The 8,862-nt window shown below is 34.3% G+C and overlaps 1 pseudogene; it reads right to left on the bottom strand.

Annotated features, from left to right (window-relative positions):
- Window positions 1-6,175: 6,175 nt before the first annotated feature.
- Window positions 6,176-6,276, bottom strand: LOC140636105 (U6 spliceosomal RNA; annotated as a pseudogene).
- Between the last annotated feature and the right edge of the window lie 2,586 nt (window positions 6,277-8,862).

Below are 8,862 nucleotides of genomic sequence, written 5' to 3'. Positions count from 1 at the left end.
GATAACTTACTTATTTATAAAACAGAAATGGATTACCAGCTGGGTAGACTAATCCTAGAGGTCTTTTGAAGGCTCTATAAACTAACCACTGTTTTATTTATATAATTATCCGTTGAGCATGACTATATAAAAAAGACAAGTACAAGAAACTGAGAGATACAAATTTGTATAATAGGTGGGTTGACAATTTCATGAGGAGATCCTTACAATAATAAACAGAGGAAATAAAAGTAAGCTCAAATAACCAAAAGATGGGACCATTAAAGTACATATAACTGAAACCATCCAAAATTCTTTAAACAGTTATTAAGCGAGAGTACAGATGACATTGACTCTGGGCCTTGAAGCAGCAATGGATTGATAAGACATGATATGGTAAGATAAAAGGCGGAGTGAGATATTAAAATGCATAAACTATAGAATGGGTGTGAGCAGAGGAATTTGGTTGGATTCCAGGAATGCACTGAAAGATAAGACTGAAAATACATATGGGAGCTATATTTGAAGGTCCTTGAGGACCATGTTAAGGCATTTAGCCTAGATTTAGTAAGCGTGGTGATGAAGATTTAGAGAAAAAGAAAAGCATGATTATAGTTATAACGTAAGAGTGTCAGCAGAAATGGAAATTATATTGGAACAGAAGCGGTGCTAAAAGTGGGGAAAATACGTAGGCAGACACTAGAAAACATAAGATAAGAAGTAATAGGTTAGAGCTTTCTTTCTGAACTCCTGCACCTCCAGCAAATCTTGTCCTAGAAGCTCCTATTTCTAAAAAAAATTTTTAAAAAAAAGTTTAAAAAGTTACATCTGATATTGCTTCTATTTACAGCACAAGTTCTTACTCTAAAGTGTGCACAGGGATCATTTGGGGATCTTTTGAAAAAAGCATATTGAGGATCAGACCATCAGAAATTTGAATAAAAATTCTAGGCTAGGGCTTGCAAAGATTTCAATAACTCCCCAACCAATTTTGATGTAGGTGACAGTTGGATCATAATCTACAAAACGCTGCTTTAAAGAATATAGGATTTTTTTTTAAACTCTTCAATTACATCCTCCCTATAGGAAGCCTGTGAACCAACTGCAAAAAGTTCTCAATTATGCAACTTCTGATCGACTCTATTATAAAGAAAGTAGAAGTTGATTATATATGAACAAGTTATTAACTCAACCATTGCATATAACAAGCAAATAAGAAAATACTCAAATTACAAAGTTTTGGCGTTTTATAACACATACTTTTCTTAAAGAAGACTTTGCTTGTTATAAGTAGAAAAACAGATTTTTCTGACATTTTTTCTCTTTTTATCCTTCTTCTGAGGAACATACAGAGAAATGCAAAGCCTTGATTTAAGACTCACAAATGGATAGTGTACACTTGGTCAACAAAACTAGTGAATGCACCTTATACTTCATTTTAAAATGGTGCTAGCGGGAAATGCCCCTGGTACCTCATTGAATCATAATAGACTTCATACAGTTCACAAAAAAAAAAAAAAAAAAAAAAAACATGTAGTCTGACCATCAACGCTCAGGCTAGATCACCATCCCCTCAGCTGCTGTGTGCTTTGCTTCCTTCAGTCTATACCTTCAGCCTTTTCTGGAAGATTGTCTTTGGACTACTAGAGCTGCTTTACCCACAAGTAAGAGGAGCCATAAGTGCCTGGGAATTTACGTCCCTCCAGAATAGCCCTTAACAAAGATTGCTGGTACAGAATTACAAAGCCCAGCTCCCTTGATTTAACTTGGGACAAATTATGAGGCCTGATCTGCAGTCCACAGCTTCTCTGAAGAATCAGGCTGAGATTACGACTTTGCCTGAAACCTCACTTTTGTCTGGATTCTTCCCATTTTACATCCTGCTTTTCCCACTCCCATGTGGGTTTCTCCTAAGAGCATTGTCTTAATAATTAGCATGTAGCGGATTCCTTATCTCAGGCTATGAGTCCAGGAAACCTAGTCTAAGACACAATGTTTATGATCCTTCTCGTAGAAAAACCATAAATAAAAAGATGAATGTATCAACATTTTGATGTTTTGCTGTAAACAAGGAAGTCTTAGTCAGGAAGGGTCTCTGATCCTACATTGAAGGACAAGGATTTATCAGTGACATTTAAGTAGGAAGATATGTTATTCTACTCAACTTACCCAACTCCAGAGTTTTATTTTTATTTTTATTTTTTTTGTTTTTTGGTATTTGGGTTTTGTTTTTACCATATACAAATCTTCCCCTTATTTGCTTCTGCATTTTAATATGAAAGACAGATTTAGCGGAATCACAACATTTTGCCAATTAAAACCAAAAATACCTTAATATTTTTTGTCAGTCTTATCATTTATCTTCCCTGGAGTAATCACATTTCAGGACAGGAACACATTTAGAAAAGGAGGTGGTGTGGAGAGACAGGTAATGTTTACAATTTTTTCTGAAACCTATCGTTTTATTCAATATCTAATGAACTTAAAGGCTTCAGAGGTTTCTCATCAAAACTTGATAGAAGAGGGGCACTTGGTTGGCTCGGTCAGTTAAGCATTTGACTTTGGCTCAGGTCCTGGTCTCAGGGTCCTGGGATCGAGCTCCACGTCATAGGGCTTCCTGCTCAGTGGGGAATCTGTTTTTCCCTCTCCCTCTACTCCCCCCACTCCTGGTCTCTCCACTGTGCTCTCTTCTTGTCAAATAAATAAAATCTTTTTAAAAATTTGATAGAAGACTATTGGTTCTAATTTCCAAAGGTACAATTATAGTGATCAGAATATATACCAATCAAGCCTTGTTCATAGTGTAAGTGCACTTTACAGGAAAACTGTCTGATCAAACAATTGTAAATTCTAGAAGTACCTATGAGAAATGCAAATCTTTTTAAAAGTACACAATCTTGGGATCTCTGGGTGGCGCAGCGGTTTGGCGCCTGCCTTTGGCCCAGGGCGCGATCCTGGAGATCCTGGATCGAATCCCACGTCAGGCTCCCGGTGCATGGAGTCTGCTTCTCCCTCTGCCTGTGTCTCTGCCTCTCTCTCTCTCTCTGTCTGTGACTATCATAAATAAATAAAAAATTTAAAAAAATAAAAATAAAAAAATAAAAGTACACAATCTTTCAGCATATGCTCTAATTTTCACTTACATCTTTTCTCAAATATAATCACTTTCCTAACTCTACCCACAAATCTTATTCTGGCTAAGCCTGGAATTGATACCTTCCCTTATGGAAATATCTTAAGTATTCTTAGACCTCGGGCTAACTTGCTATCATCACCCAAATATGCATACAACTAAGGAATCCAGAATCTAGCACCTAGTATAGGATTAGAGCTTTATTCTCTCTAGCTCTATGCTCAATAATCCTGGCAACAATCTCTATACCCTAGTCACAATCAGACATTGTTCCACTGCTTACAGCTTAAGACCAGTGTTTTCTAAATTGAGATCTGTGGAATGCTAGTACTTGAGCATAATTATAGACAATGTGTGAAAAGAAAAAAAAATGTTGGGTAAAGGATCCCAATATAAAACACATTTGAGAAATGCTAGTTTAAACAAAGTATAATAAGATGTTTGAGGCAGTGTATTTCAAACATTGAATATAATAATGTTCATTGTAAATTTTCAATAAAGCGATAGAATAACCTTACTTACATTCTAGTCAATAACCAAACCCTTTCCTTATCTTTAGACATATTTATTGAGGTATAGTTGACATAATAAATTGCACATATGGGGATCCCTGGGTGGCGCAGCTGTTTGGCGCCTGCCTTTGGCCCAGGGTGCGATCCTGGAGACCCAGGATCGAATCCCACGTCGGGCCCCCGGTGCATGGAACCTGCTTCTCCATCTGCCTGTGTCTCTGCCTCTCTCTCTCTCTCTGTGTGTGTGACTATCATAAATAAATAAAAATTAAAAAAAATAAATTGCACATATGTCTATACCAATAAAATCATTGACACAATCAATTTAATGAAACTATCCGTTATCCCCAAAAGTTTTCTTGTATTTGTTACAACCCATTCCTTCCAGCCCTGCAGCCCCTATATCCCCAGGAAAACACCAATCTCTTTCTGCTACCATAGATTAACTTTCATCTTCTATAATTTTGTATAAATGGATCGTATGGCATGCAATCTTTTATGTATGGCTTCTTCACTTAGTATAACTGCTTGGAGACTTATTTATGTTTCTGGGTATATCAATAGCCCTTTTGTTCATTACTGTATAATATTTCATTGTGTGGTCATACCACACGTTGGTAGGTATTTGGGTATTTACAGTTTTAGGTTACTTAAAAAGGCTATTCTGTGTATGTTTTCATGTAAACACATACTTCATTTCTCATGAATAGAGTAAAATGGATGAATATTTGGTAGATGTATACTTAATATCAAGAAACTATCAAATTGTTTTCCAAAGTAATTACAATATTTACTTGAGGAAAGTAGGAGTTGTGTGTGTGTGTGTTTTAAGAATTTATTTATCTATTCATGAAAGTCACAGAGAGAGAGAGAGAGAGAGAGGCAGAGACACAGGCAAAGAGAGAAGCAGGCTCCATGCAAGAAGCCCAATGTGGGACTCAATCCTGGAACTCCTTGATCACCATGGGCCAAAGGCAGGTGTCCCATGTTCTAATTGTTCTACAACCTTCTGATGCTTGATATCATCAGTCTGTTTAATTTTAAATGCTAAAATAGGTGTATAGTGGTATCTCCCTGTGGTTTTAATTGGTTTGTTTAATGACATGATATTCAACATCTTTCCACGTAGCCATTTGCCATCCATAAATCTTATTTTATGAAATAATATGCTCAAATCTTCTCTTGGGTTTCTATTATATTATTTCCTTATTGAGTTTGAAGAGTATTCTAAATACAAGTCCTTTATCATGTATGTGATTTTAAAATATTCCCTCTGTCTGTAGGCTTCCTCCTTGTTCTCCGAAAAATATCTTGAAAAGAGATATCCTTAATTGTGATGCAGTCCTACTCATCAATTTGTTCTTTCATTGTTTGTGCTTTGATGTGATAGTTAAATTTTTTTTAAATTTAAACCAGTGGTTGTGGGGAGCCCCGGTGGCTCAGCAGTTTAGCACCACCTTCAGTCCAGGGCCTGATCCTGGAGACCCAGGATCGAATCCCACGTCGGGCTCCCTGCATGGAGCCTGCTTCTCCCTCTGCCTGTGTCTCTGCCTCTGTCTCTCTCTCTCTCTCTCTCTCTGTGTCTCTCATGCATAAATAAATAAAATCTTTAAAAAAAATTAAATAAATAAAAATAAAATAAACCAGTGGTTGTGAATCAGAGTCAATATTTCTACCCAGGGCATTTCAGAATGTTGGAAACACTTTTGACTGTCACAGCTGAAGAAGAGCGGGCAGGGACACCAGTGGCATCAAGTAAGTAGAGGCCAAGAATGCTACTAAATATCCTAAGATGCACATTCCTCTCCTTCCTTCCGACAACAAAGAATTATCTAGTTCAATAGTGAGACAATTGAGAAACTGGCCCAACTTTACAACAGAAGTATTTTACCTTATTTTTCTTCTACAAATTTTAGACTTTTAATTTTTGCATTTGTGTCTGTGATCTATTTTGAAGTACATTTTGTATATCTTGAGAGATATAGTTCATTTTTCAACACATGGTTATATATTTTTTTCATTGTGAAAATTAAACTCTCTATATTTTTCCACTAAATTGTCCTTGTACCTTTTTTTGCAAATCAATTGGCCATATGTGCAGTGGTCTATTTCTGAATTCTATTCTGTTCCTTTGATTTACTTGTCTATATTGAGTCTTAAAATTGATGGTAAGTTTCCCTTTTCAAAGTTGCTTCTGTTATTTATCCCTGAATATTCATATTTCTTAATGCTAGTGTACATGGGTATTATTTATTTATTTTTTGTATGTGTTTTTTAATTGTGGTAAAATATGCATAACATAAAATTTACCATTTTAAGTATCTTTTTAAATATATAGTTCAGCAGCATTAAGTGCATTCAAATTGTGGTGCAACCATCACCATTATCCAACTACAGAATGTTTTTCATCATCCCAAACTAAAATTCTATATCCTGTACACGTAACTCTTCCCTTCTTCCTGCTTGTAGCAACCACCATTCTCCCTTTTATCTATATGAATCTAAATCCTCTAGGTATCTCATATACATGGAATCATAGAATATTTGTCATTACAAATAAAAATGCTTCATGTATTTGCAAGTCATCTCTATTCAGGGTCCATGCTAATCATCTCTTTATTGTTCTAATGTTAATCTGTGTATTGCCAACATGAGCGTTATTTTTTACTTTTTATTTCGACTTCTGATTATTAATTGCTAGTATATACAAATATGATTCACATACGTATATGATCTTATATTTTGTAATATTGCTAGGTTGAATTATTCATTCTTGTATATTTTTTATAGATTCCATCAGAATTTCTACATAGATGATCACATCATGAAAAAGGCAGTTTTACTTTATCCTTTTTGATCTGTATTCTTTCCATTTCCTTTTCTTGCCTTATTGCATTGGTTAGAATTCCAATTATAATGTTGAATGCAAGTGCTGACAGTAGACATCCTTGCATTGTTCCCAAACTTAAAAGAATTATATTCAGCCTTTAATTTTACTATTAAGTTGATGTTAATTGTATATTTTTCATAACTGCCCTTTATGAGGTTGAGGAAGTCTCCTTTAATTTCTAGTTTTTATAGTCATTTATACACAGCAGAATGTTTATTCTGTTGTGGTTAAGTGAAGTATTCTCTAAATGTCAATTAGGCCAAGTTGGCTGATAATGATGGGTGAGAATTCTACATCCATTGTGATTTTCTGACTATTATTTTATTAATTATTGAGCTAGGAAAATTAAAATCGCTGACTTTAGCTGTCTTATTTTATCATATTTTAAATTAATTTTATTTATAAATTCATGTTTTCTATTTATCTTTAGAGTTCCAACAAGTTTTACTTTATATATCTAAAGCTCCATTATTAGTGTTAGTAACATTTAGAGTTTAATTTCCTCTTGCTAAATTAATTGTTATATCATTATGAAGTGACCCTCTTGATCCCAGATAAAATTCTTTGTTCTGAAATCTACTTTGTCTGATATTAATATTCCTAATTCAGATTTCTTTTTATATTTATTTGCATTGTGTGTATTTTCCCATCTTTTTATTTTAACCTCCTTCTATCTTTAAAGTGAATTTCTTTTAGATAGCATATGGTTAGGTCTTGTCTTTTTACACAGTCTGACAATCTGTTTTTAATTAGTGTATCTATACAATTTAAATATAATGTGATTATTATAGATGGCTATAAGCTTATCATCTTGCTATTTGATTTCTGTTGTTATATTTCTTATTTGTTCCCTTTTTTGCCCTTCTTCCTTCTTTGGATAACTTGAGCTTTGTATTTAATGATACTATTTTAACATCTCTGTTGACTTTTAAACTACAGCTCTTTGTTGTGTTATTTTAGTGATTGCTTTACAGTGTATGATATATATCCCTAACTACCATAGTCTGCCATTAAATGTATAGTATTACATGTAGCTTAATAACCTTTCAACAGCATGTTTCTTTTACTACCTGATGGGGTTTTGTGCTACTTTTGTCATGCATTTTATTTCCATACATTTTATAAATTTTACAACAAATTGTTATTATTTGTAGTTGTACAAGTTATCTTTTTAAAATGTTAATTTTTTTATAAAAGCTTTTTGTGGGCACCTTCTTTTCTTTGATGATAATCTATGGAATATCATCAAAGGACCAATTTGTGGTTTGAATTATTAGAGTTCCAGAGGAGAAGAAAAGGAGTTAGGAACAGAAAACTATTTTTTTTTAACAGAAAACTTTTTAAAAGAAATGATGGCTCAGAATACTCAAATATAGGGAAAGATATGGATATCCATATTCATTAGGCTTATAGGTAACAAAAAAAATCAATTAAAGAAATTCTCTCCAAGACATGTTACAATAAACATCAGAAATCAAAGACAAAGAGAGATTCTTAAGAGCATCAAGAGAAATAAAGATTGTAATTTACAAAAGAACATCTATAAGGCTATTAGTAGACTTCTCAGCAGAAATCTTACAGGCCAGGAGAGTAGAGTGATACATTCAAAGTGCTGAAAGAGAAAAGAAATAGCTGACCAAGAATATTTTACCCAGCAAAGATGTCCTTCAGAAATGAAAGAGAGATTAAGAATTTCCCAAAGCAATCCTAAGAAAGAAGAACAAAACTGGAGGCATTACACTTCCTGATTTCAAACTATACTACAAAGCTATAGTAATGAAAAGAGTATAATACTGACACTAAAATAGACACATATATCAAAGAAACAGAACCGAGAATTCAGAGACAAACCCTTGTATATACAGTCAACCAAAAATACTCGGTGGGAAAAGGATAGTCTCCAGTAAATTGTGTTGGGAAAACTAGATAATCACAAGCAGAGGAATGAAGTTGAACCCCTATCTTACCTGCCCTACAAAAAATAACTTGAAGTGGATTAAAGACTTAAGCATAAGATCTGAAACTGTAAAATCCTAAAAAAAAAAAAAAAAAACAACAACAATAAAAAAAAACTTCCTTGACATTGATCTTGGCAACAACCCTTTGGATATGATATTAAATAAAAGCACAAGCAACAAAAGCAAAAATTAATAAATGGGACTACATCATACAAAAAAGTGCCCGCATAGGATGCCCCGATGGCTAAGTCACTTGAGCATCCAACTCTTGGTTTTTGGCTCAGGTCATGACCTCATGGGTCATGAGATTGAGCCCCACATCAGGCTCTGTGCTCAGGCGTAGTCTACTTGGGATATTGTCTCCCTCTACCTGCCCCCACTCTGCTTTCT

The sequence above is a fragment of the Canis lupus genome, chromosome 6 (genome assembly GCF_048164855.1).
Source record: "Canis lupus baileyi chromosome 6, mCanLup2.hap1, whole genome shotgun sequence".
Lineage (NCBI taxonomy): Eukaryota > Metazoa > Chordata > Mammalia > Carnivora > Canidae > Canis > Canis lupus.
This window is presented reverse-complemented; position numbering and strand designations above follow the sequence as displayed.